At 34.5% G+C, this 16,910-nt stretch overlaps 1 protein-coding gene across 2 annotated transcripts in view; it reads right to left on the bottom strand.

Annotated features, from left to right (window-relative positions):
- The window catches only part of TRPS1 (transcriptional repressor GATA binding 1), a 239,928-nt gene that overhangs the window by 31,161 nt on the left and 191,857 nt on the right, over positions 1-16,910 (bottom strand). The window lies entirely within an intron of this gene.

Genomic DNA, 16,910 nt, shown 5'->3' with positions numbered 1-16,910 from the left:
TCTTGCATCAATTTCGTTTCCTGCTGTTTGTCCTCGGAAATTCTTGGTTCCCTACTCTTGGCCTGGTTTCTGATCAGTTGTACTTTTCAGTCCCTGATATGTGCATCTTCCTAATTTCAGTCCTACCATGCATTCTCTATCCATGAGTATGTCAGAATCCTTGAATGTAAAAATAAATAAAAATATAGATGAAGATCATGACACGGCAAAAGTTATGGGGATTACAAAACGTCATTAAAAATGTATTATAGATTGGGCTGTATTCGATTGAGGTTACCTATTTAGGCTTCCTTTCTTCCTTTCTGCTCTACTCTGATGTCTTTATACATTTCAAGTTCAGTCTCCATATCTGTTTTCAATGTTTAGTCGTGCTCTGGTATTATATTTGGGACAACAAATTTCTTGATCTATAATAGTGTTTTTCAGAGTGTGATCCATGTATCACCCTTATCAGAATCACCCAGGAGTACTTGTTTAAAAATATGGTTTCTTTTACCCCACCCCAAGACCCACTGAATCAGAATCACTAGTTGTGAGGTCCAAGAATCTATATTTTTTATCAAGGTCCTTTATATTAATTTCCAGCCATGCTCCAGTTTGCGAGTCAATTCCAGTCTCTTAACTTCAGTTGTACTATGACCTTCTGCTATAAGTTCTTTATCAAATTTATTGACTACACCCTCTGTCCCATCCTTGTTCCCAAGAATCTTAGTTGTGTGACTGAAACATGAGACAAAATGGAGCTTCTCTGATTTGCTACTGAACATACTGGAGAGTAATGAAGTTTCATAGGTAAGAACATTGTTTAGCAGTTGAGACAGATTTTTCCATCTATATATTGGTTTATTTTATTTATTCATTAACCCTACAAAATAAAAATAAAAAACAAGTGCCTCCTTTATGCTGTTTAGAAACTCATAGGCTCATGAACTTTGGAGTGAAAGAAGAAATAAAAACTATAATAAAATAAGCTAAAAACAATAAAACATTATGCCCAGGTATAAACGTGAGCACAAATGGTTATCAATCAAATCCAGTTGGGGTTCTTATTGGATTAAACCAGCCTAGTTTAATTTTTATTGTAATCTTAAATTCCAGGTTTCTTTTTAGAGGACAAAATTACAATTATACTTTAGAAATAGTTTGATGTTCTTAGAATGTCATATATATATATATATATATATATATATATATATATATGAAACATAAATGTCAGTAGTACCATTCAAAAATAATTGAGCAGATTTAAAAAAATGTACAAGTATTTTAACTGTTAACTTTTGTGATTAAATATTTACAAGAAAAGGAAACTTATGTTCAATGTCACCTACTATGAAATCACTGTACAGAGATCTGAGTCCATTCACTTACTTTCATAATTGTTGTCAAGTTAAAATGTATTAAACCTTTGAAAACAGAAACTAAAATGTCTCAACTTTCCAAATCACATAAAAGAGAATACATTTTATGCTTGCTTTGCAAGCCTCTGATGTCTTTTCCTTTCAAGTATACTAAATTACTGACTTGCCATGATGACTAACATAAAAGGACCAAGTAAAATACTGTTCACTTACTGAATAAGATATATAGACTCATTATAACAAAGTACAATTAATTTTCATGTATATAAACTAAACAACAATGCTAGCAAGAACCATCTTAGCCATGCTCCAAAGCTTTGTTTAGGAAGAGCTCAAACAAAAGCAAGTTCACAGAATTTCATCAGTATTTTATTCTTTCCTATCAACCACATTGCTCATATTGTTTTAGACATTTTCATTATTCTTGTGATGTTTGAGAAATGACAAAATTAGAGAAGAGGAATCTGATAAAGATACGGCATGGCACAAAAGCTATATGGATAATTGCCTTCACAAATGTATTTCAGTTCTCATCTCTTCTAATTAGCCTCATTACCATACTTTAAGACAGACTAGCAGTCACTCAAGACCCTGCTCTTTCCTGTCAGAACGAGTGCTGACAGCCAAATGGACAACATATGGAAAAATACTCTCTTTCCGGCTATTCTTCCATGCTCTTTGGTAGAAAAGCCAGGCCAGAGAAAGTTTCCTAAACTCCATCCTCAAATAGGTGTCTCTAAATCAGAAATACAAGTGCCCGAAATGCTTCCCTTCATCCTCCACCTTATCATAACTTTGGGAGTTTAGGTTATGCATTTCAACCATTTTCTATGGCAGTTTGGACCATTCTTTAAAAAATTTAGAAGGCACACTAATTCTGCTAGACAACTTTGCTTTTTGAACCTCTTTACCATTAAGCAACTATAATGAAACTCCGATTCTTGGATATCCCATGTGATTAATTTGCCCTTCATATAACTGTGATGCCTCCTGAAATTCCTTCCTAGAGGCTAAATGTAAGGACTTCATCGATTCATTGATCACCCTTTGAAAGTGAGTTATAAATATTAATTTTAAAAAGTGTCAAGCAATCCTTCATTGCAACATAACTGTCAATGCACACTCATTTGCTATAGGAAACACACTACGGAACCATATATATTCTACTTTCTAATTAATTTGCTTTTATTCTTATTTACTTTTATTAAAAATAAAATCTGACAGTATTTAAAAGGTATATTCAACTTATTATAATTTTGGAAAAGGTCATTACATGGTTACATTGGTCATAATTATTACAATGTGATTAATTTCCTCCATTGTACAGAAAGCAAAATATTTCAGTTATTTTAGTGTAAACAATTTAACTCTTCAGGTCTTCTGTAGAACCCTGCTAGGCCATTTGTTTAGACAATCACAGGTACCTTTCTTTTTCCTGATCACTTTTCCAGTTCTCCAAAAGAGAAATTTGCTAGATTTTATTATTTTGCCTTTGCAGTACAAAACCTATGATGCAACCTCAATGGCAACAAAATCAGGGAAATGGATTTTCTGCACTTTGCAGTTTGGGGAAACTAACAGTCCATTCGGCGTGACTGAAAAATACCCTGAAGGCCAATATTTACTAAGCATGGCACACACACACAGGAGCCTTGTTAAAAATCCACAACAAATCTCTCATTGCAAACAAATCCAAAGGCTTCAGAGCTTCTGCAACTGTCTGAGTCATGTTGATTCTGACAGCAGAAAGCTGCTTTCTTACTAATCCAGCAGCTAGCTAGAGGTCTGTTGGCCCCACACCAAGATTTCATGATTTCTTCTCTGTATTCTTTGCTACATATTCCTTTTGTAAAAATCTACCAGAGATGAAGAGCATAATACTATGATGAAGTTTTCTTATCTGCCTGTTTAATATTCAAACAAGTTTGATAAATACCAACTAGGTGTTTAACTTAATCAGGCCAATAAAGGCATAGATAATTAATGCTGGGTTCCCATAAGACTGTTGGAAGAAAAATAATGGTCAGCAACATTTCCAAATAACAGGAAATACTTTGAGCTTCACACATAACACTTTAAAATGCATGTTGCCTTCCATCATAGATGCCAAAGCAATATGTGATTTAACACACACACACACACACACACACACACACACACGTGTGTGCAAATATCTGGAAGAGGAAAAAAGTGAGGGCGTTTCTTGTATGAAAAAATGAAAGTACATAGGAATGTGATGTAACTATACACATGCATATCCTGTGCAGAGCCACGAGGCTGTGTGCAATGGACAAGTCTGAAAAGTATGATTCCAAAGTTTTCTTGCAAAAATTTGATCATAAATTTAGTGAGTTATTTCTGAAATCTATTTCTTGCACCCACCTATGCAGCCTGGGAAACATCTGTTCTGATCGTGATATGGAGCCAGAAAGTAAATTCCAAAGCCAATGAGATTAGATGATCAGTATTCAGAATCCTTCTGCAACTGCAGGAGCTGCTCTGAATGGCACAGGCCTCACCGACCATCTTAAATGCTTTGAACATGCTTTTCATTCTTCACGCTATTTAACTTTCAAATGCCTTACATTCCATTTCCAAAAATTAGATAATACAATTAAGCGCCAATGATTTTGTGGGGACCACTTAAACAAAAATCACTAGCTGATGCTCTGACTCTTTTAAAAAATAACTTTTAACCCTGAACTGGAAGTAACAGTACACACATTTTTCTTTCCTACCTCTCCTTTTTACAAGCCTAGAATCTTGCGGCCTGAGAAGATCAGTGTCAGGAACTTCTTTCTTCTCCAGTTATAAACTGTAATTCATGTGACACCCATGCATCCCTGAACACCGAATATACATGAAAAAACGGAGCAGTGAAAAGTGGTTGCACACACATGTGCCTCATTCTTGCCTCCCCTTCAATAAAAACAAATTAACAGCAGAGCCTTGGGACAGCTTTTTAGTGTTCACACCTTACAAAAATTTCATAGATCCATAACACGTCCTTTTGGGAACATAAGTTATATGTGTTTGAGACCGTTATGAAAACCCACAAAACAAAAGATAGCGATCAGAATTCTAAGGGCACAATACAGATGAAATTTTTTACTGTTACTCCAAAGGTGTACAAAAGCGTGATTTGAGTGACCCCCAGCATTCAGTAAATTATTGCCTAGTGTATTATTCTTCACATTCATACTTTTAATTTTATTTACAAGGAATACATGATGTAATATAATTATGCAAAGAAGTTAAAAATTTGTATATTGATGTTAATTGATATATGTGCAATGCTCCACGTAGGTGAATGGTGCTCTGTAGATAAACGTGTGGCATGCTGTGATCCTACCACTTCTGAATAGTATAGAATCCAAATTTGGTTACATGCCTACTTAAACGTATTCTCCTTTACTACTCATTTCTCATTCATTCAACATTCATTGTCTTTTTTAAATTAGTACATTCTATGTACCAGACATCGTGCTAGGTGCATCATCTCGCATTTTAAATAGCGAAGGGGGATCAAAGGAAGAAAAGTGACCTATCTCATGCACTGATACCACATTTCAAACAGGAATGGAACTGACGAACACATGAAAGAAACAGGCAGCAAAAAATGCAACCACTTTCGCCAATAAATACTAGATCATTTAAGGGAAGTCCCTCAAGAGTTACTGCTTCCTGATTGATGTAATCCTAACCACAGCCTGTGGTCCAAAAATTGCCAATCAATCATGTATACATTACAGGAAAAATTGGGTTAACATGTCTGCATGCTGGTGCTTCAATGACATTCTGTTCAACCCTGGCACAAGATACCCTTTGCAGAAAATCAGCCCGGTGGTGTATCGTTCATTTGTTTTCACCTCACCATTTTCTTATGATGTATAGGCAATGAGCCTCATGTGGCCTTCCTAATCTGAAAATGAGCCAAGAGAAAGAACGTGCTCAGAAGTGTTGAAAGAAAGGCCCATTCTCTGCCCAGGGAACTGCATCTAATACAGGAAATGAACACAAGTTTGCTGTAAGCTGTCCAGCTTCTGAATCAGCTGTTCCCCACTCAGAATCCCTCTCCTTCCCCCACCCCCACCTCGAAAACCTAAGCACTAAAAGCCAATATTAAAGTTTTGAAAAATGTGTTTTCCCCTTCTTCTCCCATGTTCTCTCAAAGCTGTGTAAATCTAACTTGAATAGTAAACGGCTTTATTTTAACAAGTGTGAGTTATCAGAGTTCGCATATCAAATTAAATCCAATGAATTCTGGACTTGTTTTAAATTTCAAGCCAGAGGCCCTAACTCCCTGCATTTCACTTGGCGGCAGGCCAGACTTAGTAATAAAGTGCTAAGCAGAAGACAGGAAATACTAGAGAAGTCGAACAATGTTATGACAATGTTTATAACTTTTACAGTCAAGCCTCGCTGCACATCTGCACAACATCAGACTCTGGTCAGACCCGCAGAGAGGAAACCATTCCTTAGCTGGCAGAGCTTTGCTCCAGCCAGATGTTATCATTTTACTGGTATCTTTTCACCAAACAAAAAAAATATATATTATATATTATATATTTACATTTCTGAGAAGGAAATGGGGAGGGGTCTCTTGTTTGGAAGAAATGGTATGTCAAATTAATTCTGTCTCATAACTGATTTATTCTGACAGATCTAAGACAGTCTGCAGACAATGGCATCTTTCCCTTTGATGTGATAACGTTCAAACAACAACGTTTGCGGTGGGTGTGTATGTGTGTGGGGTGCCTTGTTTGATGCCATAGACTGAAATACAAAGGAATTTTCAAGTACCACAGCCTTGGGATGCTTGGATAGGACTCAGATGCCTGTAAAATTAGGCAGTCACCTGACAAGTATTTATATAAATGAGATGACATTAGTGGTATTTCCTTGAGCACAGATGTAACGTAAGAATTTATCATTTTAGTTGAAACTGAGGAAACTAATATCTCTTCTACCTAAATCATTTCAAGAGCCTGACATATAAAATGTCACATCACCATCAATAATGCTCTAGATGTATCAGTATGAAAATAGATGTTTAACTAACCTAGGCTAACATGAAACAAAAAACAAAAACGTTCAATGAGTATCTGGAAAATAGTAGCACTGGCAAAAATATAATTTTACCTGTTCTCCACCCTCAATTTCTAAACCCAAAGTTGGATACAGTCACATCAGTTCAGTGTTATGTGGCAAAACACAACACACACACACTCAAGCAAACTAAAATTCTGTCCACAATTTTTGAAGCCATGTCTCAATTGTGCTAATAGAATTGTCTGTATTTGCACATGAGTGTGTATATATGAGCATATGTGTGTTTGTATATGTTATGTGTCAATATCTCAATGCCTCCTGTCCTATACCTGCCTTCAGACAATTCATCACGAGTCTTAGATAAAGATGAAAGCTAGTTCCAAATGTGAAACATGTCACTGGCTTGGCATCCTGGGAAAGCCATATTAGCTCTATCAACAACTACTACTGGATACATTAAAATGAACGTGGTTTTCAAGGAATTCTGTATCTACTATGGTGTCAATTATAAAAAAGACTGCCAAATTCTAAAGTGCCCAAATGATAAACAGGCAATTGATTTGGATGAATTTGACTAGATACTAAGTGCAAATCACTGTTTATACAGGGAAAGTTTTCATTGTGGTATGCACATTTGGCCTTGCCCAAGGTGGCACACTTGAAGCTTCTGGATGAGAAAAATCTTTACTTGAAAGGGAATTTATTCACTTGGCCATTCAACTTGAGTTAAGCTGAAATAGGCTGTGAAATCCAGTGGTTTCCACACTCCTGTTTATTAGTCTCCACTTGATTGCTTTTAAAAAAGCAAATATATGCCTGGGCTTCATCTCTAGGTCAAGAGTTCTATGATGGTGCTCTGGAAACTATAGGGAACTGGGGTTGACTTACCTACTTTTTAACCTCCCCAGACCCCACGATTGTGCAGCGTGGATGTGCACTTACGCTGGCCTGAGATGTGCTGCACAGCATGTCTTGTTGGGGCCTTTGGTACCAGTCATGCTGGCTATTCAATACAGTATTTTGAATATCACCCTGGACACAGCCATTCAAATTGGCTGACCTAAGAAAATTCAAATAGTTTTCTAGTACTGTTTTAAATTATTCCACTTATACTACTGTACTTCTATGCTATGACTGTTTGTCTTTTAAGTTTTTCAAGTTTTTTGGCTTTTATGCAAAATAAGCTCCACTGTGTATAAGTTGTTTTGACATATTTAATTCCACAAGAGAATTTGAACCACTATTTCTTTCATCAGCATTAACACTAATGCAATGATAGAATGATCTATTACTTAATATTTTTCTCTGAGCCCAAGATACTGATGCTTGATTAACCTCAATCTGATGGAGTGATATTATTATCGCTGTATTTTGATGGATTGGATTATTTGTAAATTCTGCAACATTCCTCATTAACTCTATCAGTTGGAAGCTTGTGGAGTTCAATTTTATGTCATTTTCATGAAATTTACAGAATTATCTTGAAATACAGAAACCTTTCAAGAAAGATTTCTATATAACACAGTATAAAGATGTTAAAAGACCCTGCTTTCCCAAAATTGTTATAATGTATGAAATGTAAATCTTTCATAGTACAAACATTTCATCTTAAAACTTTGTATACTTTAAAAATGTAACTCCCCAAATTTTTCATAATAATTCATTACTAGATTGTTGGTGGAGATATAAGTGAGGTCTCTATCAGCTGTAGGCTTCCAGATACTGTATGGATTTTGTTTTTCTTTTTAAGAACTCATGATATCTTGATCAAATAAAACACTCTCACTTCCTGCCCAAGTTCCTATGTATTCTCAAAGGGTCTGAGAATTCATTTCTAACTTAAATAATGAAAAATGTCTGTTGGTATTGTCACATTACCTTTCTTGCATTTTAAAGCATATAATATTTTTTATAGTGTTCTCATTGCTCAGTTCCTAATTTAATAGACACACATTGCCACAAAGGCTAAAGAAATTTAAATAATGGTGGAAAAATCTCGGGTTGTAGCACTGCCTGCATCAGGCTTAATTCCACAGAAGGTGTGCACCTCTGCAGGGCATTTTGTCCAGGTTACCTGAAAGGTTACTATTTAGTAATAGGAGGTTCACATTTTTAATGTTTGCTAGGGTTTAGCATGTATTGCCCAATAATAGAAGCTATAATTTGAGTGCATGCTAATTACTAGTTTACCTACATTGTTTCTGTCATTCTCAAACTTTTTATAGCGTGAAATCATTTTTTTGAAGCCTTGAATGGATGTCCAATGTTTATATTTAAGTATAATTGAAACTGTTAGGGTAGGTCCGATGAAGTCTCAGGACTCCACTGGACTTTATGCAATGAAGATAGTTTTGGGGAATCCAGGCTGAACACCAATGTATTATTCACAAACTTAAACAGGTGACACTAAACTCATTTTCCAGATTTTGAAATAGAACTAAGAGACTACATAATATACCTAGTAAGAGGCCATGACCAGCTTCAAACTAGGGTCATATTTTTTTTTTCCAAAGACAGAATTATTTTTTTTCTGTGTAATATAGCTTCTTTTTGAAAGAAAGGAATACTTTCTTATACAGTTTCCAATATATTTACAAAGTACTTTTGTAAATAACTGCAAGCTTTTCTATTAGGCAATGTATGACCAAATTAGGCAAGCTATGATGAACCTCTGCATAGATCTTATTTTTTATTGTCTCAGACTTTGTGTTAACTTCTCTGGGATCCCCCTATTACTTTGGAATTTTTAGTCCCTTTCTTTCTTGAATATTCAGATTTCATATTGCTTTTTTTTCCTGTATTCTTACTCTGACCCAGAACTTGAATTGTATTTTAAATGTGTAATTAACCTACAAGAGATTGTTAACTTTTAAGATGTTTTCTACATACTATTCTATAGGATTCAAGGATTAAGAATCAAAATATTTTAGAAATTAAGTGAACTTAACATCTTGTCTAAACTATTCACTTTGTCAAATGTCATCTTAAGATTTGTACATTGGAAAATTGCCTGGAATACTTCTTTAGTATATTTAGGAACAAATAAGTCATAAAAATACACAAATACAAAAATATATAAAGAAATAAGAAAATATCTATCTTTTCTATTTTATTCTCTCAAGAAAACCCAAAGAAATGTGTATGAACATACTTCTTTCTTTGAAACAATAAAGTCCTCACCATTTTAGGCCATTTGGTTCAAAATTTATTAAGAAATTTGCCAAGAGAATGACTTTTCAAAAGCTTAAGTATAAAATACAAAGAAGTATATATTTCCAATAATTGCTCTGTTCAAATCTGTACAATCCAGCATCCACTAATGAGCAAACTAATTTGCTCATTTAACAAGTTTTTACTGAGGGTGTATGTGCTAGGGACAGAGCAGGGAACAAACTAGACAAAATTTCCTGCTGACATTCTAGTGAGAGAGAAAACTCACTATTGAAATGTGGTGAAGAAAACAGATTGCATAAAATAACATTGTCTTAAAAGCACCACAAAAACAAAAAGTGGGGTATGAGTCAAAAACAGTTTCAATGCAAAGATGAGGAAGTGAGTGGTTAATTTGGGCTGATTAGATAAAGAATAGGTAGCCTTGTCCATCCACAGATGAATGGATAAACAAAACACAGTATCTATACATAATGGAATATTATTATACACAGCCTTAAAAAGGAAAAAAATCTGGCATATGCTGCAACATGGATGAATCTTGAGGACACTACGCTAAGTCACAAAAAGACAAATACGGTATGATTCCACTTATATGATTATTAGAGTGGATAATCATAGAAAGAGAGAGGAGATGGCGGCTGCCAGGGCCTAGAGGGAGGAGAAAATGGGAAGTTTTTATTTATTTGGTACAGAGTTTCAGTTTCAGAAGATGAAAAGTGTTTTGGAGATGGTGCTGATGGTTGAATAAAACTATGAATGTATTTTATACCACTGAACTGTACACTTCAAAATGGTTAAGATAGTAAATTTTTGGTTATGTGTATCTTACCACAATAAAAGTAACAAACTAAAAAATACATAGGTAGTTTTACTTTAGAGGTCAAAAACACAGAAACACAAATAAAAAAACAAACTAAAATACCACTGAGGCTGGCCAAATTCCCCATTTATAGACATGGGAATGGTGAATGGTAGATTGGCACCCACTGGGGAAGGCGGGGCGGGGGGAGGCGTCCAGAATGGCACAGTGAGGGAATTGGTGCTGACTGCTTTAAGCCAGGAGAGCCAATACAGGGTTTTCAGTTGGACATCTGTGTGTTAGGTATATACATCTGTGTGAAGCGTGGAATAGAAACTGGAGAAGTAGTAAGTACAGTCCCTTTAGGAAGCCCATAAGGTTCTGATGAATAAGCAGGGACAATGAGGTGACCAAAAGGAGAGGTCAAATTCAAGAGAAATTTTGGCACTAGATGAGGTCATATAACCTCTAAGTTTCTTTTCAACCCTGATGTCCAGTGAGGGCATGAGAGGAAACAGAAGGGGGATACTCAAAGATGGGATTCCCTAGGGATATGATCTGGTAGATAACAGAGTGACTCACAAGAGGCCGTGCTCTTAGATTGTTTATAGTGTTCCAAAAATAGAAGCACTATTCAGTTGCTCAGAAAAACTTTTTGGGAAACGGGGTATGTTATATTTGAATCTAAATCTCTCTTAAGTAAGTACTTAGTCTAATTTAAAGGTGGTGCCATCGGTGCAGCCTTCTTATTATTCATAAATACATCTAATTTCTAATTATATCACTAACAACAATTTGAAGTGACCAGTTGAACCAAATGGTCCAAGTCTGTCCTGTGAACAGTTGCTGTGTAATTCAGTGCACTTTTGTGAGTCTCTCTGTAAAAAGACAGGGTTGGGTGCATCACATTGATGGCCCTTTTATTCCCAATAGGCTATGATTCTAGAATGGTTTTACCATACTTTCATTCAAATTTTAACAATACCCTTGTAGGAAATTAATCAAATGTGACTGAGAACAGGAGTAATGATTTATTTACTAAGCATGTGGACAACACCTGATATGGCATCCAGCACCAGGGAAATGTATTAGACCAGAGCTTAGAATCAGCATGGCAGGCTACAGTATTCAGTGAACCACTGTGGCATGTCGTTTTTATGGGGAAGGTTCATAATTATGTTCTTGTCTTTCTGTTTCAATAGGAAAAAAAAAATTGGAAATATTTGTCATAGTTACCTTTTATTTCTTTGGATCCAAGTTAATATTCTGCATTATATTTTGAAATTCTTAAAACCAATACCTCAAAAAGTGTCCATCGTATATGATTAAAGAGCTGTTTTGTTTTTCCACAATAACTATCTATAATAACTTTTAGAAGATATTAGATATCTTTAATTCATTTCTAAAATGGCTTTCTGGAAATGAAAACACACCTTGACTATAAAATACTAGATCTAACTTATATGTCAAATTTTTGTTATCAATTTTCTATACAGCCTTCCTTGCATTATTTCATGATATTGATGATTCTAGGATTCTCAAATAAGCCTTTTTTATAACAATTTCAACCATGATACGCACAAAAATGAGATGCTAAATCCCTTTTTGTTTATGGAAGGAAAAGAGTAGTTCTCCCCACTCCTAAGTCCAGATTATTTTTAAATATGCAAAAAATTTATTTTTCAAATTCTTTACTTTTCTTTAACAAAGTATAAGATAGCAAAGATAATACTTTAGAGAAGTTATTATAAAGAATAGAGTACTGATTAACTATGGCAGACATTTATAATTCTATTTTAATACAAAATCATTTATAGATAATTGAAAACTGTCATTAAAAAGACAATAAATCCTTTAACAACTTTTTAAATCACACTTTTAGAATACAGTAAAAGTGAGAAACATTAAATTAATTGATAGGGCTCGATTTAAAAAAAACTATTGAATTATTAACACTGGCTTGTACTTTTTCAATGCTTATTTATTTATTTATTTATAGAAACAGGTTTCGCCACTGTCAGTGCAGTGGCATCATCATAGCTCACTGCAACCTCGAACTCCCAGGCTCAAGTGATCCTCCTGCCTCAGCCTCCCAAATAGCTGGGACTACTGGAGCACGCTGCATTGCCTGGCTAATTTTTTTATTTTTGTAGAGATGGGGCTCTCTCACTATGTTGCCTAGGGTGGTCTAGAAATCCTGGCCTCAAATGATACTCCCAGTTCAGCCTCCCAAAGTGCTAGGATTATAAATATGAGCCACTGTGGCCAGCCTCAACACATACTTTAATTCAAGCTAACTATTCAAAAAGTAAGACCAAGTATTGGTACTATCCAATGAACAGATTAGATTAATTTGTAATTTATAATAAACAGATGGTTAAAAGGCTAAGCTCCTAAAAACTTCTTAAATATCCATCTATTGCCTTGTTTACATTACTACCTTACTTACATTCCCTTCTTTGTCGTAAAAAGTAAAATTTTAGAGCAATGTAAGATGTCAGAATATCTGAATTTGAAAAGGGAAAAGAAATTAAAACACTCTAAGAAGAGTTAAATATATTCCATGAAAAACTTTTTAATTTTCAGAGACAGAAGAATTTATGTCCAGAAAAAGAGATGACACCTGCAATACAGCATGACTGCATTACCTTCAGAATGCATTACAAAACATATTAAAAATCTTGTCAGCAGAACTCAAAGAGTAAGTTGACTGTTTATGGTAATAAATAAACAACAGTTTACTTCAACTAAATGTTTTATTATTTTTATATTATGTTATTTCTAAAGATTAAAACAAGGAAAGACACACATTGCACAACAAAGTAGAAAAACGGGGACCAACTCAAATGTATTACTCATTGTTCATATAGTGATTAATTGTTTGAAAAACTTAGGGCAATTTTTGATGAATGGAGTTAGTCTAGTATACAGTTTGTTCTCTTTTTATACTTTATGAAGAAAGAGAAAAATGAAGCCCTAAAGCTTTCCAAGTGTGTGCCTTCGGTATAATTTAGTTTTCTTTTTCCTGGCCTACAACTTTAACTCCAGCATGGTAAGATCCTTAAAATGTCACTGTGAGTGCAACAATCAATTAATTTGTTGACATTGGTCCTCCAAATGGATTTTAAGTCATTGTAAATCCATTGGTCAAAATAAGTACTTACTCACTACAGGTATTGATTCATAACTAAAGAATGAATTTTGTTCACAAGACTTATAGATTTTAAAAGTTGCCTTTTCATTTTTAACCAGTTCATATTTAAGCACAGCTTGCAATGCACTACCTTCTATTTTCCAAAGTTCCAATAGGTAATACTTCTAAGATGGCTTCCCATTCACCTAAGTTTTGAGCCATTCTTCACACAGGAGTGATGCCTCCAGACTGACACAAGGTTGAAGAATTGAGTAATTTTCTTACCATGATAATGGGTTTGGAGAATGACAAAGTTAAACGAGAAAGTTAGGGAGATAATAAAACTATGATCCCCAAAGACTATTAGATTGCTGATTTAGTGATCTTCTAAGTGGAACTGCCTGCCTGAAGTTTTAAATTGTGAACAGGTGTTTAGGTGTGCAGAGTTCTCTTTGCTTTTAATGTAGTTACACTATGAAATCCCTATACATTACTTTGACTGTTTCCCATATGTAGAGCATAATCAAATTCAGACTATTAAGTTATTCACATGTCTCTGAAGTCAGGACTTTGTCAGCATATTGGGTTATACAAATGAATATCTATGTCTTTTCTGTAGACCAGTGAAGAAAATGAAAATTGTCCAAAAAGATGGTCAATCACATACAGACATCTTTAAAAACGGTACATATGTAATATAGAATCATGTATGTAGTAAGTATGTAATAATGTACTTGAATAACACATTTGTGAGTTCTTGTCAAGGACAGATTTAGCTACTCATTAATGACTGGATACTTTTTCAGATTTAACATTAAATTACCAGGAAGATATTGAATAAGTAAGGACCTCTTTCTCCTTTGTTTACTGATATATTTCAAGTGCCTAAAATACTGACTGACACATAGCGCTCAATAAATATTTGATAAGACAGTGAATGAATTTCAAATAACGTATCCTGAAATATAATCACCTGCTCAGTTACATTTATGATCAACCAGATTACAGATTAAAAAATATTTTTTTTGAAATGTCACTATTTTAGTTTATCTAGTACATAAAATCTCACACAGACACACATACCATAGCAAATTCAAAACATGATAGCTTACTGAAAGTTCAATGAAAAGTCCACAATCAGATTAAGGTTGATATTTGGACACTAACTTCAAGTTTCTGTGGAGTTAAAACCAAAAATCAGGTTTGTTTTTTTTTTTTTTTTTTTTTAGACAACCTTAGAGCTCATAAAACCTCTAAATAATAGATAAATATTTTCTCTTTATTTTCATATGGTAAATATATTAGGGATTATATTTACTATTGCAAGAAAATTATCTTAGAGCAGACTTTTGCTGCTAGATTACAGTAACATCCTGTCTGCAGAGAAAACATAAAAGCAGCCACTCACATGATATAGAAAGAGTTTTTTCCTTACAGTTAAGCCTCATAACCATGACCATGATATTCAATTTTTACAAGCCTCAAAATTGCTTTGATTCAAAGAAAAGTCTACAGAGCGGCTTGGACAACTTACCCCTCTTGTCAAAACCTTTGTAGGATGCATTCATTTAAGCAATAACCAACCATTTATTGATCACCTATTATATTCTAAGCCCTGGGCATACACATATGAGTAAGACATAGTACCTGACATTGGAATAAGTTTATCTCATAGTTGAAGCTAAATTATGAAATAAATAATTAAATTATGGCCAAATATCTGTAGCCACAAAAGTATTTACAAGGCCCTACAATAGCATAATCATTGACAGTTTTGCCTAAGAGATTGAAGGAAGGTTGTCTCACAAACGTAAGAGTGACAAGGCTGAACAAGTAGCCCTATCAGAATTCTCTAAGCATGTCATAAAATAGGATAAAATATCTAGAAATTATAGGTAATAATAGTTACTATATAAATACTATCTATTAAGAACTCTCTCTGTACCAGGCACTGTGCTAAATGTTTTATATATGTTAAGGATAGATGACAGAAAGATAAATAGATATAAATAGATACACAGATACATATATACACACACACAGGTAGATAGTTGATAGAGATGATAGACAAATGATAGACCATCAATTACATCTTTTGTTAAGGCAATCAGTAGTTTGTATTATAAGTATTTGTTTACACAAATGCTTTCCCTCTAAAGACCATGAATCCCTCGTGGACACTGTCTTATTCGTCTGTGTGTTCTCAGTAACAGCTAAGGTTTCTTCCCCATGGTAAGCACGCCATGAAGGTTTCTTGAACTAATGAACACCTGAACCAACTATCTTTGTGGTATCTCCCAAGTCAATTAACATTTCTAAGCCTAAGATCTTTTTCAATCTAGTTGGTCTCTAAGGGCCTTTTGAGTTAAAAAATATTATGAAGTTTTCTCTCTGTGTTCTATATTGAGCAACTGATTTCTACAAACCTCAGAATACGGTTGTTTCAGGCTATGACTAAAAGCTGTATGCATATCCTTTATTCTTGAATTCACCAGGTCCAGGGTCACAAAATGTTGATTGCCTAGAGGTCCAGATCTATTTTATTTGCCTTACATTTAAAAAATTTATTTTGAACACACGAATACAAAAATAACATAATAAAAACAAAACCTAACAAATTCAAACATTAAAACAACATACATAAAACAAACCCACATCAAATGGAGTGGAAGCCTCCTGTTTACCTGTCTCTGATATCTTTCTTCTTTCTCCTTTCCAAGAAGTAACTACCATCCAAAATTTAATGTGTACCTTTCCTATGTCAAAAGAGCAAAGTCTATGGCTAGAAATGAATAAAATTCATAATGAGGGTATTCTGAGGAAATATGATCACACTCTCAAAGTCACAACAATGCCCCGGGTGATAATAACTGACTCCCAAGGAACAAGACAGTTCCCAAGCAACTCCGGTGCCTAGAGAGGATGGCAAAGAGATGGTTGCAGATAATCTATCAGTTACGGGAACAGAAAAATCATTGTGACCAGTCATCACCTCTTCATACGATGGCTTACACTAACAGACTGAGAATTTATAGTGTAGCAAAGGGCAGTCTACTGCAGTAGTTACTAACTGAAACTTGGACCCACTGTTGCTGTTTTTTGACCTTGGGCAAGTTAGTTAACCTCCCTCACACATCAATCTTTTAGTCTATAAAATGGAGATGATGATGGTATCCACCTTACAGCGTTGTTCAGAATAAGTGAACTCATGAATGTAAGATGCTTTAGAAGATATCTGGCACATGGTGAGTGCACAGTGTTAGCTATTTATTAAATTTTAGGCCCACAAACAAAATTTTACAAAAGGAAGAGTTATTTCCTTCTCATCATCTTCAAAAGCCGATCAAAGGCATGCAAATGAGAAAAGAAACCATACTTTTGGAGTCTTCTA

Source organism: Lemur catta, chromosome 9 (genome assembly GCF_020740605.2).
Source record: "Lemur catta isolate mLemCat1 chromosome 9, mLemCat1.pri, whole genome shotgun sequence".
Taxonomy (NCBI): domain Eukaryota; kingdom Metazoa; phylum Chordata; class Mammalia; order Primates; family Lemuridae; genus Lemur; species Lemur catta.
This window is presented reverse-complemented; position numbering and strand designations above follow the sequence as displayed.